This window comes from Protomyctophum bolini (assembly GCF_963924005.1).
Source record: "Protomyctophum bolini genome assembly, chromosome: 1".
Lineage (NCBI taxonomy): Eukaryota > Metazoa > Chordata > Actinopteri > Myctophiformes > Myctophidae > Protomyctophum > Protomyctophum bolini.
In genome coordinates, this window is record NC_137862.1 from 16,962,893 (window position 1) to 16,968,892 (window position 6,000).

Consider the following 6,000-nt stretch of genomic DNA (forward strand, 5'->3'; position numbering starts at 1 on the left):
AATTTCAAAATCTTTAAATTCTTCGGTGAGTAATGAAAGTATGAAACCAACAAAACCAATTTCAGATGTTGTTTGTGTGTGTATGGAGGGGGAAACACTGAAATTGGATCTACAAGGTTTCCATCTTTCATCAGTAGAGACATGGGATCAGTCATTTTTTACATGACTGGGATGCCGTGTTACTGGCCCTTACCTCACTAAAATGAAATGGTCATGAGTGGATGAGTGAGGATGCAAGATACCACCGCAGACACTGGAAACAGCAACCTGAAGAGTTCTACTCCAAAGTTAACCACTTAAACCCTATGGTTGACTGAAGTCCCTCAGGACTCTATACTAGTGTGTTTGAAGGATTTTGCTGACAAATAGCTGATCGACAAGCTCACAACACGTCGCCCTTCCCCAGAATATGAATACTGGGGTTTAGGTGGTTAATGTGCGTATCCATTTTAGCAAATACACACTAGTACCTGCATTTTAGCACTCGATACCTCTGCAATATAGACAATTCAGCCTGCAAATAGCTTAGGATTTTAATTGTCACCTGAGGACTTACAGAGATTCCTTTAAAAAGACAATAGGTTTAATTTTTGTGCTTAACCAGCGTTTTTGAGAGTTTGAGTATGTCACCTTTTGTTTTAAATGGTGGTCTTGCTCAATTTGGAACAAAACTCTTCCAATTTGTGTCTGGATTCATTTAAATGTTAACACTCTCAGAGCTAAATAAACCCTGAGGATTTCACTGTGTGCGTTTCCTGTCCACGTCCAGGGGTACTCACACCACCCCAGCGCCAAGCCCACCCCAAGTTGGATTTTTATTTTATTTTATTAAAGTGCATTAATTGTGCATCTCTACGGTTTATTATAACCCATGGGGAATGGCAACCTTGTATTATAGATTAACCTTGTTGATCACTTAGTTATGTAATGTACTGTATGTATGTACGTATACGTACGTGTGGGTTTGTATTTTTCTCAACATTATACAAGACATTGCACTTATTCAGCGTTTGCCTAACCCGGAGGAGTTGCACACCACGCCGCCCTTCTTAGACTCGTGACAGACACGGGCGGAACGAAGGATTTCTGAGTCATGGAGGGGGGGGGGGGGGGGGGGTGGATTAACGTGTTACTGAATACCCACCACGTGCGCTATGTCTGAGCTGGAGACATAGTTACACAGTACGTACCGAATGAATGAACATGGAGACGGTGAATTGTAAATAAGGACGTTGGATGGAGACTGTTGAAATGTATTGCCTACACAGAGAGAGAGAGAGAGAGAGAGGTGCACATGTACAGTTGAATTCGTTGTAGAGAGGCCGTATAGAAAGAGAGGGAAGAAACGGCTTTTGAAGCTTTCGCTCCCTTGATGTCATGTTGAAGGGTGGTGGTGATGGCTGATGCCAGTTTCTGTGTAAAGAGACTGAGGTTCTCTTCTAGACCCTCACTCTGTCTTTCTCTCTCCCCCCTCTCTTTCGCTGGTGTTGTTTTCAAAGACAATGATTATGATGATGATGATGATGATGATGGTGATTACGATAATGATGGTTATGACAATGATGAAAGGCTGTAATGAAAATAAAAACAAAAGAAAAATAATAAAGACTGATTTTGCACAATTTTAGATTGCCTCCTCTTTGATGTTTCAGGGAAATTGTTTGACCATTAGAGGGTGGAGGATGTGAAGTCTTGCAAGACTAACTACTCCATTTTGGTCAGGAGGGGGCACTGTTGCTACATGAACACACACGGTGAGCTGAGCCCACCATTCTAGTGTTCAGATGGTCAATAGTATGGTTTTCCTTGTTGGTGTCTCCAACAAAAAAATATTGTACAGACCTAATCAAATATCATATTTTTAAATGTGCATATTTCCAGCCTGTAAGGCATTATTCATACATCATTGAATGAGTTCAGCCCTGTTTGGCTCATAAGGTTGCATATAGATTTTTATATTTTTATGACTTAACCTCATGTTAAATACGTATTCATTGTGTTTGAGACCGCGGTCCAGGTCCTGCATTATAAGATTATATGCCGACATGTTGATTATGACCTTTGAAATGCTCAATGTTTTCTGTATTATTTCACTGAATTGAGTTGAACAAAACAGGTAAAGGTGCAGTCTGTCACTAAACAATCCAACAATATGGCAACGTTGCTAACTGTGTGTGCGTGCGTGCGTGCGTGCGTGCGTGCGTGCGTGCGTGTGTGTGTGTGTGTGTGTGTGTGCCTTCTGTTTTTCTAAATAGTCACTCTTATTGTTTTTTTCTAAATGTCACCACCAGCTATCTATCCACAACAGCCTCTGTGAATCCAGACTTCTATATGCATACACTCACAGAACATGAATGAAAACACCATCTATTTTCTGGTAGTATCAATCTCTGCTATAGTGTAAATCCATCTCCTGATTTTTGGAGAGAAAAAGACTATAATTTCCCTTTCTTTCACCTATAGGAGAGTGCAGGGGACTCTCTGGTTTATTATGCCCTTCTTTCTTCTCACCCAAACCACAGGAAAAAAAGACTATCCCCTCTTGACTTAATCCCAACAGAGCTCGGCCGATCTGCAGGGAAACACCAATCTGATGTTGGTGTTTTTTATTTTATTTTTGGCACAGCTGCAGCTCCACTGTCTGTGTTCGAACAAGGGCTGGGTGTGCATGTTCAGAATGGCCGTACTAATCACGATGTGGCTGAGGCACTCCCGCCCGGGCCCTTGAAATGCACCGTACTTTATATGTGTGTATTTGCGGTAATTGGGTCTGTCTCTTTCATGCTGACCCACTTGACAGACTCTGTGGCGAGGGCCCCTTGTACTGATATCTTTGTACTGTGTGTGTGTGTGTGTGTGTGTGTGTGTGTGTGAGTGTGTGTGTGTGTGTGTGTGTGTGTGTGTGTGTGTGTGTGTGTGTGTGTGTGTGTGTGTGTGTGACTGGCAGATAATGCGTACTGCTCCTGTGTTACTATGATCTCTGAAATGCAGGCCTCACGTTGGACCTGGTCCCCTCGGTTTGGCTCTGCCCTGCACCGCTCGAGCCAGCTGGCTGCTGCTATAACGCACGCACGCACGCACGCACGCACGCACGCACGCACGCACGTCACACACACACACACACACACACACACACACACACACACACACACACACACACACACACACACACACACACAGGCTCAGTGACTAGGCCCTTTTTTCTGCATGCAGCTCCACAATGTGCCACCGAGGGGAGCTCTGGTGTTGTTCCACTCTGTTGTTTTCCGTCCATTTCATTTCGCACCTCACGTGCACGCATGCAAACACGCACGCGCGCACACACGGCGCAGGCATAGGTCAACACACACACGCGCGTACGCATGGTTGTTTGGTCCGATAAAGCAGCAATGACGGGAGGTCATCGGGGTCACTGAGGGTGTCTGGCCCTTGGCGGAAGCCAGCGGTCTGCAGCCTCTTCACCTTCCTTCCCGCCGCCGTAATCACTGTGACCGCCCCGTTCCTGCACAAAAGGACCAATTAATTAGAGTTGTTTAAGAACCTCGCTCTTATTGAGCCAGGGGTCTTTTGGCTTGTGGCACCAAGACCCCCCGTACCCCCCCCCCCCACACACACACACACACACACACACCCACCCCTTCCACGCCACACCACCCAAACCACCTCAGCATGTCCGGTGGAGGCGGACGGGAGTGACAGGGAAGGTCGGCGGTGTATGCGGGCCATGGCCGGGTCTCGTTTTGAGTTAAGACTCTGACCGCGGGCTATTCTGTATGCCCCCCGAGGGATGGGGGACGGGGGACGGGGGGACAGGGGTGGGGAGACAAAGACGCCAGCGAGCCTGAAGACATGCCACACACTGGAGAGACACATGGAAGAGACAGAAAGCAGAGGACAGAGCTTTGGGGTGGTGGGAGCTAGGGGGGACGATGTGTCAGGATGAGAATTATTCAGTGTAGCCAGGCTAATACATGCACTGGAACTGGGCCTGCTGGCATGGCTGTCGAGACCCGTCCACGGATGGAATGGGAGCAGTGTAGATGCTACATGCATGCCGGGGACAAGAACTCCACGCTTGCTGCAAACTGTGTGTGACAATAAACACCTTGAACCTTAGGGACGGCATGCAGAGGCGATGCTTCATTCATACTCCTACTGTATTAATTCTATTATCATTTTTATCCCACGATTTTGTTTTGTTTTGTTTCACCCAGTGTCAATTATTGCGAACGCAGTGAGCACTTACTATGAGACCTAGCAGATCATGTCTGTCTGTGTGTCTGTCTGTCTGTCCCGCTATCCAAATATGGAGTGTGTTGCATCAGCAATCACTCAGCTCCATATATGGGCACAAAAGGGGCCAGGTCCACTCAGCTTCATATATGGGCACAAAAGGGGCCAGGTCCACTCAGCTTCATATATGGGCACAAAAGGGGCCAGGTCCACATATACAGTAACAGCGGGACAGACACACAGACAGACAGACAGACAGACATGATCTGCAGGGTCTCAGCTGCGTTCGCTTCCCGCGTTTGCGCGTCTTACTGGTCTAATGTAATCCTGGGCGCTACACTTCCTCTGCCAACCTGGGGGGGCAGCGGACTGTCCTCATGCTTCCTCCTGTGCATGAGGAGTCCAAGCTGCTTCTTTTCACCTGACAGGGGAGAGTTTCCCTGGTTGGACATATGGCGCATGGAAGGAACACGTTATTCCAACCAGTTCCTTTCCCCTCTATCAGGCGCCCCGGCTGGCCAGGGGGAGGTCGTTTAGAGACCAGGATTACTGCATGTTTTTGTGAGGGTATCTACCCTAGGGGACACGGGGAGAACATGCAAACTCCACACAGAAAGGCCCTTTCGCCAACCCCGCCTCGGGTATGGGCACTGATGACGCTGAGGAGGCCCCAGCGCCCATAGCGTCCCCAGCGGGAATCGAACTCCTACTGTATACGATGGCGGTTCTCCCTAACCCTCCACCCCCAAAAAAGCAGATCTACAAGCTCACAACGATCGCATCACTTCCAACTTCAATACTTTGTTTGCCATCATAAAGCAGGTGCTGTGCAATGCATACAAGGGTTAGCAGAATATCGTTAAAAAAAAATGTGTATATATATATATATATATATATATATATATAAAATAATTGTCAGGATCCCGGGTGTGTGTTGGACCCTATGCAGAAACTCACCTCAAAGAACTCGCAGGAAACCCAGGAGCACAGTTTACGACGCTGCTCCACGAAGAGAGGGACTTTCGCCTTATAGTTTTAGACCGCGATGGAGGGGCGCCGTCTCAAGCCAACGAGAGACACCACCGAGCCAGCTAAAGTGTGCGAGTTGCCGTGTCGAATGTTGTGGAGTTCGCTTGAGCCGACTCAGCCCCGTTCGAGTTGCGGCCCGATAGGCAGATAATCGTGAATCCTGTTTTGGGATTGGGCCGCATCAGCATCACGTTCTTATCTACATCATCTCATTATCACCAAATCACACACTAATTTCATCTTCAGACTGGCTATTTAAACTGGGAGGTTTGCACTGCTCATCCCTGCTGACTGCTCACACTGACACTGCTCCGCTTTCTGCTGCTCACCCTCAACCACCCCAGCTACCACCTGTTGTGCGTTTAGGTATACGGTACAGGGGATTCGGAGTGCACTTTATCAGAGTACCTATTAGCAGATGCAATTCATCGCCGAACCATAATAAATATATTGGTCATTTAATTATTAAATTAATATATATTCTATCCATTCATGAGTTTGTCCTGACTGAAATGATCACAACAGAAGTACACCACACAGGGCAGAACTCTGGACACAGGGGAAAGTCATGAAAATGTGTGCAATTCTTTCACCGCAAACATTTTAACTCATATCTTTGCTTCTGGGGGGTCACTGGAACAACATCTTTTCAGATGGGAGTCGGCGGCCAATTACATTTTACAATTACAGTTTGTTTTAACCTGCCACATGTTGGGAGCCTCAGGTTAGTTTTAACCT